General features: G+C 39.9%; 2 protein-coding genes across 4 annotated transcripts in view; one reads left to right on the top strand and one right to left on the bottom strand.

Moving 5' to 3' along the window:
* Positions 1-13988, bottom strand: part of Pabpc4 (poly(A) binding protein cytoplasmic 4) — a 193672-nt gene that overhangs the window by 42252 nt on the left and 137432 nt on the right. The gene's annotated exons all lie outside the window — the stretch shown is intronic.
* Positions 1-13988, top strand: part of Macf1 (microtubule actin crosslinking factor 1) — a 221715-nt gene that overhangs the window by 135797 nt on the left and 71930 nt on the right. The gene's annotated exons all lie outside the window — the stretch shown is intronic.

Here is a 13988-nt window from a genome sequence, read left to right as displayed (position 1 = left end):
GAACGTTGAGTTCCTGGGTTAACGTGCTGTAGTCCAGCAGTAGACCAGACTCATGACTCTTCTTTTGGATTCAAGAACCATCCCCCTAAAAAATGACAATAAATATTTAAAAACAACATTAAGTTTTCAGCTCTTCTCCTCCTCCTCCTCCTCAATGGGATCATACTCTCAACACAAGAATCTGCATAAGGGAAGAGGATATGGATATGTGAGACAGAAACACAGGCTCTGCTTTGACCTGGCTAACTCCACTGGGAATGGTCAAAACAGAAGGACTAGTCAGATCTGTGGAGAACTTCCAGGCTTGCTTGGAGCTGTGCAATAGAGCTGATAAATCCATGCAGCTGCATTTAGTCTATGGGAAAAAAATTTTTCCTCCTTAAGTGAACACAGGAAAACTAAAAGTCATTCCTAGGAAAGGCTTTCCCTTGGTTCCTCTGAATAATTTATAGAATCTGATCAAGCAATAGAACCTCTCAGATGGGAATGAGAAAGAGTTCTTTCCACTCTAAGAAGGCAAAGACCTCAATCTTCCTGAGTTAGGGCCTTTACTGGGTTCAGTTCTCAGTTGAACGTAGAAAGGAAAAAGCCTTTCCAGAAATCATAAGGAGAGTAAGTAGCATGTATTCAGAAAATTGGAAGAAAAGACTAAATAATCTCTTTAGGAAATTCCATTTCCTAAATGAGTCTCTGATTATTTAGGAAATCAAATTGTATGTGCCTAACAGGAGACTAACAAGAAAGGAGGGACCCTTACATCACTGAAGCTTGAGCAAAAGAATTCCCCCAGTATGACATTAGTGGGAAGGGTAGAAAGAAATCTATTAGTTCTTACAATAGCTAGAGGCTTTCCTCATTCTGAAATTCCCTGGGTAGATTTTACTTGTTAAGAATTGAGATTAGGGCTGGGGATGTGGCTCAAGCGGTAGTGCGCTCGTCTGGCATGCGTGCGGCCTGGGTTCGATCCTCAGCACCACATACCAACAAAGATGTTGTGTCTGCCGATAACTAAAAAAAAAAATAAATATTAAAAAAAAAAAAGAATTGAGATTGGGCAGAGGTTGTATGTAGCTCAGTGATAGAGTGCTTGCCTTGCATGTGTGAGGCACTGGGTTCGATTCTTGGCACCACATAAAAATAAAGATATTGTGTCCATCAACAACTAAAAAATTAAAAAGAGTCTTAACTCTTTCCCTCCCTTGCACCTCTGCTTCTCCACGGGAACCATGTTGACTTCTTAGTCAGAAAGGATGTGGGTGGTACTTTTAGCATCATATTGTCAAGCAGCATCAAGAAGCCTGGCATGTGGTGGCACTTTCCTGTAATCCCAGCTACTGGGGATGCTAAGGCAGGAAAATGACAAGTTCCAGGCCAACTTGGGGAATTTAGTGAGATCCTGTTTCAAAATAAAATTTTTTATAAAGGGCCTAGAATGTAGCTCAGTGGTACAGCGACCCTGGGTTCATTTAAAAGAAAGAAGGGCAGGGGAGGTGGAGGAGGGGAGTCACAAGAAAGAAAAGAAAAAAGAGAGAAACATGGATGAATTGGGCTGCTGGGATATAGGTGTGGTAGTAGGCTTCCCTTGGACTATTCCACTCCTAATTCAGGCCAGCAGAGCTCAAAGCCAGGGACTCAATACACTGCAGCTTTTATCTGGGGGAGCTAGATATCCTAGTCTGAGACCAGAACAAGAAAAGTCCCTAAGCTGGGTATGTTGGCAAATATCTTTAATCCTAGCTACTTGGGAGGCTAAGGCAGTAGGATCTCAAGTCAAGGCTTGCCTCTGTGAAATTTAGTGAATCTTGTCTCAAAAAGGGCTAGAGATGTAGCTCAGAGCATGAGGTGCTGAGTTCAATGTCCAGTATACTGAAAAATAAGATTAATTAAATAAATTATTTTTAAAGTCTTTAAATTTAGCTTTTAAATAAGCTAAATTAATTTTAAATTAATCTTTTAAATAAGATTAATAAAATAAATTATTTTTAAAGTCTCTTAATTTAGCTGGGCATGGTGGCACACACCTGTAATCCCAGCAACTGGGGAGGCTGAGGCATGAGGATTATAAATTCAAAGCCAGCCTCAGCAATTTAGCAAGGCCCTAAGCAACTTAGTGAAACTCTGTCTCAAAAAAATTAATGAAGGAAGGAAGGAAGGAAGGGCTGGGGTTGTAGCTCAGTGGTAAAGCGCTTGCCTAGCATGTGTGAGGCCCTGGGTTCAATTCTCAGCACCACATATAAATAAATAAAATAAAGGTCCATGGATGACTTTAAAAATATATATATATATGTGTGTGTGTGTGTGTGTGTGTGTATTATATAAAAGAAAAGAAAAAAAAATTTAAAAGGTTGGGGAAATTAAAAGGGTTCAGTGGTTAAGCAACCCTGGGTTTAATTCTTGGTACAAAAAAAAAATTTTTTTTTTTTTCATTTAATTTTTTGCCTCAGGGTTAGCAAACTTAGGTGCTCCTGTAAGCACATTTGAAAAACCCTTGGAAGACAGGGCCCATTATGTAGTAGAAAGACTGCCAATTGGTATGGAGGTACTTGCCCCTTCCTTTCAAATGATTACAAAGGCAGTATCAGCCCATCTATGGTTTTGCCAATTAGTACACCTGCCTTGGAGCAAGTCACTAAAAGATAAAGCAAATGAGGTCAGCATTATCTACTTGCCCCAGGAGAGAAAGAAACTCAAACTTAGTATGGCTTATCACTTGCAGGCTTAGGTATCCCTGGATTTATAGCAGCCAAGATAAGTAGGTACCCTTTGCCCTGTTCCCCTGCCTTGTGCTGACCCTTTGGCCTGCCCCTTCCTTCTTCCCTCCCTTCCTCCCTTTCCCCCCATCTTTCCCTCTTCCTTCCTTCCTTCCTTCCATCCATCCTTCCTTCCTTCCTTCTTCCTTCCTTTCTTTCTTTCTCTTCCTTAAATAAGGCTACTTCAATAGAAACTAAGATCCAAGGAAGTAAAGAAAATAGCCTACAACAGGCTTTCTCAACTTCAGCATTATGAGATTTTGGACTGGGTTTTTGTTTTTTTTTTAGAGGACTCTTTTGTGCATGGATATTTAATAATATCTCTGACCTGTAACTACTAGAAATAGTAACTTCCCAGTTGTGACAACCAAAAAATGTCTTCAGACATTGTCAAATGTCCCCTGGAAGGCAGAATCGCCCTTCTAAGAACCACTGCCCTGGAAGAAAATTGCCACTTATGTATGGAACATATAGGATTCAGTTAGAATGGGTACTACTTGATTAAATTAAATATTTATATAGCAAGCAGTCTTCCCAAAATCTGATTGTGACTCTATAGTAAGAACTGCCTCTAAGTCAACCTTCCTTTAGCCACTGGATTCTTTATTTTTACTGGTGCTAATCTGTGTCTGGCTCAAAAAGCTCTAGTCACTTTCCCTGGCATGTGAAATTTGTGTACAGTTGTTGATGGAGGTGTTTGGCTGATGAGAAAGAGAAGAGGAACTTCTAAAGAGAAGAGGAACTTCCTTTGTGGAAATATTTCAAGGAGCTCCCTTGTTCTGTGCCTTTAAGGGGAGGCGATAGTATGTCAGTTGTTCTCTGCAGCCAACCCAGTTTGGCCACTGATATTTATAACCCTTATGTGAACCCCCACCCCACCCCCCCAAAGAATTCCAATGCTCTGTAATAATCTTCTCCACCCCCATCATACCAACTGCCTGGGGAGAAAGCAAAGGAGTCTTTGAGGCCTTTAAGTTTTTCCTTCAAATTGAACCTTTTCCAGCTCCCTTTTAAAGTATTGCCACTTGGTATTTTAAATGTAAGCATCACAAGGAAAATCCCAAACTTGCAGCCATTACATCATCTTAAAGAAGTCCACGCCACAGTGAAGGTAGTGAAATCAAATGGAAAGTTGTCAAGAAAGCATGGATAGATTTCACAAAAATCTGTCTGGAAATTTTTACAGCAAAGGGAGATTTTTAAAGCAACAAATCAATATATCCTCAACCAAAGAAAATGAGCAGTTTAACTTGAGTTTACCGAAATCCTTCACATACAGTATCAACACCTAGCATTCACAACTGAGATTCATCATATGATTTTGTACAGGAAGGAAGAAAAGTCTGTTTTCAGAAAAATACTACAGTGTACCCTATGCAGAACTTGTATTGATTGCTGAGTATTTGATTAATGGACATGGTTGAGATCAGCACAGATTAGACTTTCTTGCTGGATCTAGAAGTGATTGGTAAGTGATCTAACTTAGTTTGACCTCGACAAAGCCAAGTACAATGGCATGTGCCTATAGTCCCAGCTTCTAGTGAGGCTAAGGCAGAAGCATCACATAAGGCCAGAAGTTCAAGTCCAATCTCAGCAACATAGCAAGACCCTGTCATAAGGATCTTGTGCACTTTCAAGCTGACTGGATAGTGTATGAGCTATAAGCCATGAGCCTTTGGGAAGTGTTATGAGTTACTCTGAAGGCCCTTGATTGTTACTGTTGGCTACTTTACCAGGAAATAGGTGAATCTCACTGATAGTTGAGTCAGGACATTGCACCAAAGCATCACTGCCCCAAATGGCTGTGTCTTGTTTCCTAAGACCTGCCCAAGTCTCAGCTGTCCTAGTTTCAAAATGTAGCTATAAAGAGAATGTTTTCCTCCTCACCTTCTTTAAGACTTTGCCACAGTGGTGCATACCTGTAATCCCAGTGATTTGGGAGGCTGAGACAGGAGGATCATAAGTTCAAAACCAGTCTCAGCAGTTTAAGGAGGCCCTAAGCAACTTCGAAAGACCTTATCTCAAAATAAAAAATAAAAGGGCTGGGAATGTGGCTCAGTGGTTGAGTGACTCTGGGTTCAATCCCTGGTACCAAAAAATTAAAAAACAAAACTGCCACAACCAGGTGCTTTTCAAATCTGAGTCTCTGGTATTGGCTGTGCAAGATTAATGGGACACTCTTAATCCCAGACCCTCACAAACTAGAATTCCTATTCCAAAGGGGGATCTCTCAGAACTTTGGGCTACCCAGAGATGAGAAAATTGCTACATGATGATGTTTCATTGATCCCTTTGTGGGGATTAGAAGGAAGGGATTCCATGTTCCTTTTAATCTGTCTTATTGAGCACTTACTGTGCTAGTCCTTGGATGGTTGCTGGGTTACAGACAGTCTCTGGTTAACAATGTGAAATATACACAAAGAATCACAGAGGTAGTGGTTATTTAAGTGCTGCAAGAGAGACCTGAGTCTGAATGACCTCTAGTAATCCTGTTGTAAATCAGACATTTTAAATGGGAGATTTGAAAAGGTAAAAGTAACTTCTTCAAGCCATTTAGCAAGTCAGTGTTTAAGTTGGGATTGAAAGGTCTATTAGGTACCAAAATTCATGCTATCCCAGTGGTTCTAACCCAGGACAGTTTTCCCCTTGAGGGACATTCTACCACATTTAGTTCAGAGACATTATTTATTGTCACAAATGTAGAAGCTGCTGCTGGCATTTAGTGGGTGCTGCATACTGCACAGTGGGTGCTACAACATACGGATAGCCCCTTAACAGTAAAAGACTTATTCAACCCACTTCTAGAAAGATAGGAAATTAGATTTTTGCCTTTTTTCCAGTACAAGAGTTCCAGAATGCTGCCTGGGGAAGCTTCTGTGGTTTTCCTCCCCCTTTCCAAAAATCAATTAAGAAATAGTGTTGCTTCCAAGAGTGACTTATAAAGATTTGTTGGATAAAATCGGATCTTGGTGAACTAATTTGAGTCAGTGGCTGAAGAATTCCCTCCATGCTTGACCAGTCCCCACCCCACTCTGCCACAAGGATCCTGCTGTGGAAATCAGTCAGCTGTGTATCTCAAGCAACTTCCTGTAGGGTGTGTTGTGGAATGGCATCAGCCCCTGCACCAGCTGGGAGTGCTGATCTCAGTGTGATTTTTATCAGACTGTCTCTTTTGAGCTTTGCTGTTTGGAACAAAGGACCCTCTGTTAGGAAAGCAGAGCGCTGGTATGATAGGACAGCCAACATATATGCACATGGTTCCCACAGGGGAAAAAAAAGAGAGACAAATTATTCTGTACCTTCTATAACTTGGGTCATCACCAAGGTGAATTTCCTGAGCTTTTGTATGTATTCATCCTTCTTTCTGTGAGTGCTTATCCTTCCCCCAAATTAATGCAGGAGCCACCTGATCTGAAGAATTAAGCTCTGATTCCAATTCTATCTACTCTGTAGGAGTTGGTGTTTCCTTGTGTGTCCTGAAGGAATTATCATCTTAGCCCAGTTTCCTCACCTCTCCATCTTTCCTTCAGAGCTTCATTTCTTCTCTACTACTAGTTGGCATATGTTAAGAGCACACAATCTCATTTCAAATATTAGCCCAAACACAGCAAAAACAAAGCAAAAGAAATTTGCTACCTCATATACATTTGAAGTAAGCCAGACTCTGAAAGATTCTAAATGCTAAATCATACCTTTAGGGGTTTTGTGAGAATTAAATGAAGTTATATAGATAAAAGCATTAGTTATTAGGTGTTCATTAAATGAAAATGTCCTTTTTTAAACAAGCTTATTCAAATATACAAATGAGTTTTGTGAAATTTCTGTTCCCCCCCGCCCCCCAGTACCAGGGATTGAACCTAGGGTCTTATACATGCTAGGCAAGAGCTCTGTCATTAAACCATAGCCCCAGCCCTTTTATTTCAAGACATGTTCTGACCATATTGTCCACAACTTGTGATCTTATACCTTAGCCTCCCCAGGAATTGGGATTACAGGTCAGGTGTGTGCTACCACACCTGGCTGTGAAATCTTTTTAATAAGAACCCTCGTCCCCTTTTGTGCCTAGGGACAATCATTCTTCAGAAGATTTGATCAAAAGCACAGTACTAGATTAGATTAGCACTTTTTCTTAGAAAATTGGAAATTATGAAGATAAAGTAAAATTTGTTTATGGCAGCAGTAAAACAAGTGGATGGTCAGACAGCTTTTCTGAGTCATATTTGTAGGAACAAGTTTAAGAGTTGTTTCTGGACTGGAGTTGTGGCTCAGTGGTAGAGTGCTTGCCGAGCATGTGTGAGGCCCTAGTTTCAGTTCTCAGCACCGCATATAAATAAATAAAATAAAGGTCCATTGACAACTTTAAAAAAGTATTTTTTAAAAAAAAGACTTGTTTCTGACCCTAGTGTAGCAATGCATAATCAGGTTTAGATCATTACTCCATAACACAACTTTAAATATTTTTATGTACATACAAAAACATACATACACATATACATACATATGTCCATGTTCACTTGTTCATTCGAATTTATTCTTATATGCATCTTATCAGAATCCCACAGCCAGCAAGTTTTTCTGAGACCATTTTGGCCTTGGCTTATGTGCTCTACAAATCAATATTATTTTCATATCAGTAACCAAAATTAACCAGAAGACATTACCATCTCAGTGACTTGCCCAGACAGACTCAGTTACCCATCAGATCAGCTATAATGATCTCAGGGTCCTTGGCCTAATTACATAGACCATGTTATCTTCCTCTGTTGTATTACAATGGCAACTACCACATCAACATCTTTAGGAAATATATCTTTTAATTTTAATTAGTCTTTAATTAAAATATTGAGATGTAAGGGGGGAAATATCAGCATAGTTTCAGAAGGAATCAGTTTAAAAACACAGATATAATTCATTTCCCTGCCAGTTGCATACCAGATTCAGATATTTTACGGAAATATCTTATCTTTATTCTTCAATTATTTACAGTGTGAACAAATACATGTTTTGTTTTTGTTTGGTACCATGGATTGAACTCAGAGGCACTTGACCACTGAGCCAAATCCCAAGTCCTTTTTGTATTATATTTAGAGACAGGGTCTCACTGAGTTGCTTAGCGCCTCACTTTGGCTAAGGCTGGCTTTGAACCCTGGATCCTCCTGTCTCAGCCTCCCGAGCTGCTGGGATTACAGGCGTGCACCACCGTACCCAGCTTAAATACATGTTTTTAATATTTGATTATATGTATATATGAATCAAGTGACAGGATAAGAATTCAAAAAAATTGGACTCAGGTTTTCTCCTGCAGAATTTCATTGTGTCTATTCAATTGAACCATTTATATCTTTATTATCTATTATATTTTTTTCATTTCCAAAAGATAAGCTCTGTTATGAGTCAAATTCTTCAAATTCAAATCTGTCTGTAAATAATGATAAGAATTGCTTTAGGGGGCTGAGGATGTGGCTCAAGCGGTAGCACGCTCGCCTGACATGCGTGCGACCCGGGTTCGATCCTCAGCACCACATACAAACGAAGATGTTGTGTCCGCCGAAAACTAAAGAATAAAAAATGTTGAAATTCTCTCTCTCCCCATCTCTCACTCTCTCTTTAAAAAAAAAAAAACAGAAAATGTCAAAGGTGAACATTAAAAAAAAAAAGAATTGCTTTAGTAATACAATGAGAAGTTTTTAAAAATCTCTGTATTTTTGATTCTAACTCCTTTTCTAATGCACCCTTGCAGCATTCATTATTCCTTAAATATCAGCCAAGATTCAGCCTTGTTCCTTGAAAATAGCCAAGCAACTTTGTGATAGCCATGCCACCCTGAAATTAGAAAAACTGTGAGTCCCAGCAGAATGTCCACATCATCGTTTTCTCAGGAAAGTGCCCCCTAAACTTCCAAGCCAAGTCTGGCCGTCTTGACTCATGGTCTTGTACTGTTGGCTTTTCTTTAAGAGTACTTATGCAATTAAAGTGAAATGAACCTCTGTCTCCATGGCTAGCATGTAGGCTCCTGAACATGTCTTGCTTATCACTCTTTCCCGTGGTGTCTGGCATATTTATGATAATAAATATTTGTTGAACAAGCTGAGCATGATGGTCATGCTTTTAATACCAGCTACTTAGGAGGCTGAGGCAGGAGGATCACAAGTTCCAGACTAGCCCCCACCATTTAGCAAGACCCTCAGCAATTTGAGACCTTGTCTCAAAATAAAAAGGACTGGAGATGTCACTCAGGGCTGAAACACTCCTGGGTTCAATCCCCAATATAAAAAAAAATTTTGATTGAAAAAAAGAATCAAGTATACAACTTAATTACTTGCTTCAAGTGGACAGAAAGAAGACCCAAGGAGACCAAAGAGAGACTGGTTAGAAAGGTAGATTTGGGATAGCACTGGTTCATGGAAGCCAGAAGAACAATCTCAAGAAGGAGGACCAATACTCACTCCTTATCTTTAATACTCGGTCATCTGACCCAGCACCCATCAGTGTGCTGAAACTGTTTTTGTTTTTGTTTTATTTTTGGCAGAGTGAAGGGGGTGTATCAGGGATTGAACCCACAAGTACTCAACCACTGAGCTACATCCCCAGCCCTTCAGCCCCCCCCCCTTTTTTTGTTGTTGTTGTAGGTGGACACAATACCTTTATTTTATTTTTATGCGGTGCTGAAGATTGAACCCAGTGCCTCACATATGCTAGGCAAGCGCTCTACCACTGAGCTCCAGCCCTTTTTATTTTTTTATTTTTTGCTAAGTTGCTTAGGGCCTTGTTGCTGCTGAACCTGGCTTTGAACTTGCCATCGAACTGCCTCAGCCTCCATGAGTTGCTGGGATTGCAGGAGTATACCACCACACCCACCTGAAACTGTTCTCTTAAAAGTATTCATTTGACTTCCTAGTTGCCAAGTCTAGAGGCTGGTCTAAATCACTGATCTCCACTTTCTTAAAATCATCCTGTCCTTTTACTTTCATGACATGGTTCTCTCCCTGTCTCTTCTCTGGATGCTCCTCTGCTTTCCTTTTTGTTTGTCTTCCTTCCTATTAAATATGTATTTCCTGAAATTCTGCCCATCTCTCCTCACTCCACACTCAGCCTCTGAGATGGCCAGCCCCACACTGTTACATGAAGGAAGGCTTTCACATCTTTGTCTCTAGCCCATCCTAGAGTCTCTTATCTAAGGATCCCTTCTGGAGACCTCCACACAAGTCTTTGGATGCTCTACACTTGAATTCAAATAATTTCTTCCCCTTGCTATTGTTTTATAATACTTCTATGCCCATAGTTACCCAAGAGTAATACTATAATATTATCTTTAAAAAAAAATTTTTAGTCGTAGATGGACATAATACCTTTCATTTTATGAATTTATTTTTATGTGGTGCTGAGGATCGAACCCAGGGTCTCACACATGCTAAATGAGAGCTCTATCACTGAGCTATGGCCCAAGCCCTAGTATTATCTTTATTTTTTATTTCTCCTCTAACCTCTACCTTCTATCTGGTCCAGCTGTAAAGTCCAGACCTGCCTCTACAGTTTCTTTCACAGCTCATTTGCACTAGCTGTTATTTATCCTAATATGTTTAAGACCCTAAAAGCTTAATTTGTTAAGTTAAAGATGTGTGTTTTTAAAAATGAGATAAATGGCATTTGAATGAACACCCTGTTCCATAATCTTAGGAAACTTCCCACACATCACCCCTGGTCATGACCTGCTGATCAGTTTCAATTAGCTAAATCTTGATGTAGTAATGGTTTTCTGAATAAAACATAATTTCCCCAGCTTGCCATTCAGAGGCCTTGGTTAAAGGACTTTTAGCTACTTACCAGTATGACCTCTTATTTTTCCCTTTCATATGCCCACAACTGATGCCACACTGAATTAGAATTTGCTTCTTTAGGGACTATGCCATACCTGCCTCTAAAACTGTACTTTAGAAACACTGACTTTACCATCTCTGTATATCGAAATCCTAATGGGTAGATGTGGTTCCCTCCATGAAGCCTTCCTTCCTGCCTCTCACCCTTCCTTTAGGCCTTCCTTTAAGCCCAATGTCTTTTTCATCACCACTGTCTTGGCAACCACTAATCTAAAAGAGGAATTGACATACAGTCATTTGGAAAGTCTACAAGAAGGAAAGGGCTTACAGGGGTCATGAGAGTTCCTGCAGAGTGTATGGAAAGTTTTCTCATGGGTTTGGGAATACATGAGAGCACAAAAAAAAAAAACATCAAAACCCCTTTAAAATAAACCCCACATCATGCTGTTTTGCTCTATGGAGCCACTCTTTAGCTATCTTTATAATAATAAACATACCAGAGGTATAGTAATAACTGATGTTTAACAGGTTCAGACTAATACTATGGTGTTTCTACTTGCCACTAAATAATGTTTGCAAAGTCTATCTAAGATGAAAGACATTTTATAGTTTTAAAATTGAATACGATCCAATTTTTTTTCTCTATTCAGCAGTAAATCCTCCAAGACAAAGCCCCCATCAAGGTGGATGAAAAGGCATTTTAGAATCTAAGGAGGTGTGGATGTTGGGTCTCTAGATTGTCCTGAGGCCAGGCAGTTCAGATCTGGAGCTGACCAAGGCAAAGTGCCAAGTCCAAAACTTGGAAAGGGAGGTGTATAGGGTGTGAGGAGACTCCACCCAATTGCCTTTAAATAGGAAGGAGCTAGAAGTGCCAGGATTCTTTTTCCTTCTAGATTCACTAAAGGAAAATCTGACACCAGATTCTGTTCTTAGGAATTTCAAAAGGAGTAGAGAATTCTTTGAGCTCAGTTATCATCTAACTAGAAACTAATTTGAAATTTGGCTGAGTGCTTATGCTTGTGGTTTCAGGGGTGGGGAAAGCATCCAAAGAGATACTCCGGAGCTGTGTTTCTCTTTTAAAAAGTTTACACACAGCATGTGAAATGAACAGATGCTTTTTTTGATGTAACTATCAGGGCAACAAGAGGCTGAAAGCTGTAAAGGTATTTATTTCAGTCACTGAAATACCTATTGGCAGAGTTCCACATTCTAAAACTAAGGAGAAACTTATAAACAGATAAAAAAAACAAGATGGACCCAAAGGAAAGAGACCTTGTGCTTCCTCTCTTGATTTCTTTCTGAACACATACTGATGATTAAAAAACAACAACAAAACAAGCACTTAGAAAGCATTCTTTGTCTTTGTTTGGGAGGAGGAAGCAGTGAGATACACACACACACACACACACACATCCATCTTTCTCTTTTCAACAGCCTGAGTTTAAACTTTGGGGGAGTTTTTCTCTTTTTTTCTTCTGATGCTGTGAATTAAACTTAGGGGTAAGCTACTGCATTCTCATCCCTTTTTATTTTTATTTTGAGCAAGATCTCACTAAGTTGCCAAGGTGCCCTTAAACTTGCAATTCTCCTGCCTCAGCCTCCCAAGTAGCTGGGATTACAGGCATGTGTCATTGTGCCAAGTTCTCTAATATTTTCTTAGCACCTTAATTAGAGTATGATTACAGCTGATAATTTGAATCTCAACTTCAATAGTTATTGGAATGCCCCATTTATTTATTTGTATGGAACATTGATGAGAGGGGCAGAATAAAGTAGATCTAAGTATGGGGAGGGATTAATTAAGAAAAGTCTGAATTGATTGGCACCTGACTTAGTAAGGAAACAGGAAAGGAATTTCTGGCCATGAAGTTTGTGATTCCACTCGAGATCATTCTTTGTAACAGAATAATCACCCGCCCTTAGTCCAGAGCCAGAATTCCTTAGATTCTTCCAACCAGAGGAGCCCTGGCATGCTAGTCTGTTATGATATCTGAACACTTAAGTGAATGTATTTGGCCAGAGATTTGCTAGTGAAATTGATCTTGCTTTCTCTGGGTTTTTCCAGTTGTGTTGAATAATTAAAAGAAAATTAAAACCCAGATTCCCTGATCAGTTAAGAATCAGATCTATAAACTAATCAATACTTAAGGTCATGGTATGTTAAAATTAGGAAACTTTTAAAACTCATCCTGAACAAACTATAAAGGATTTGTATGTCTGTTTCCCCAGATCTCTGCCAAGTGATTGCTTGAAGTTTTGCTCAAACACCTCCAAGGTCAGGAAAGTTACCCCTTTCCGGTACACCCTATTCTTTGAATAGCTGTGAGAAGGCTCTCTGTTGGCTTGAAATCTGCCCTTGGATCTTAGTGTGCCAGCTTAAAGAGACATCCAGAACAAATTTCCTTCCTCCCACATACCAGCCCTTCAGATACTTCATGTCTACCCGCCTCCCAGAAGGAACTTTCTCTAGGTCAAGCATTCTTGGTTCTTTCTATTATATATATTCTTCTTCATAGAACAGGGGTTCTAATGTCTAGGACCAAGAGGACACAGGATTTGGGGCAGCTCCTTTAAAAGTTTTAAAACTAAAGAATATTAAAACAGGAAGGCTGTAGAAACAGTCTAGTCTTGTCTCCCACACCCTCTTTCAGTTTACAGATGGAGAGTCTTTTGTATTTGAGGGGGTAGAATTGATCAGCAGCCTCTTTTGAAGTAAGAAAGGGTGAAACATTTGCCAAAGAAAGGTTTACCAAGTTCTGATCATCAACTTCAGCCTACATCTCATTTTTGCCAAGGATTGCTTTGGTTACCCAAGTGAGCCTAAGGTTCAACTCAGGGGTTCACTGACTGATCTCCATACAGCAACTACTGACTTCATTTTCTGTTTGTTTAAAGGATAGAAGTAACTTTTCCATAAATTGCACCAGCTATATTGACCACAGTGTCCAACTGGGATTCAGACATTTTAATAAACTTACTTTCTTTTTCTTTTGTAAAATCAGAAAATGACCATCACAAAAGGAGCAGGGCTTTGCACTTCTTAGACTAGTGGACAGTCTCCTGAGTTGCCCTTTGTAACACTTTAAATACAGACACATGCTTTTCATCTGGCCCCAAGGAGGCTCAGGTTTCTTTGGATGCTAAGCAATAAGGAGCCCAGGTGTTTGGGCACGGAGCACCGCTGCCGGCATTGCCACCACTTCCTGCATCCCATTTTCCACAGTCATCAGGTTTGTGGGTCAAGAATCCTGGTGGGGGAATGGATCAAGACTCCATATACCTGAGAAGGGCGGGGTGGGGATGTAGAGTGTGCCTATAGTTTATCCAATAACTTGGTCTCTGAGCGTGACCGAATTCCTCGGGATACCAGTTATGTGCTGGGTTTGAAGCTGGAGTGGTTTTGGATCGGCAAGGGGCGCGC

This window comes from Callospermophilus lateralis, chromosome 7, assembly GCF_048772815.1.
Source record: "Callospermophilus lateralis isolate mCalLat2 chromosome 7, mCalLat2.hap1, whole genome shotgun sequence".
In the NCBI taxonomy this organism is placed as follows: domain Eukaryota; kingdom Metazoa; phylum Chordata; class Mammalia; order Rodentia; family Sciuridae; genus Callospermophilus; species Callospermophilus lateralis.
Note: the sequence above shows the minus strand (reverse complement) of the source record. Positions and strands in the feature narration are given on the sequence as shown.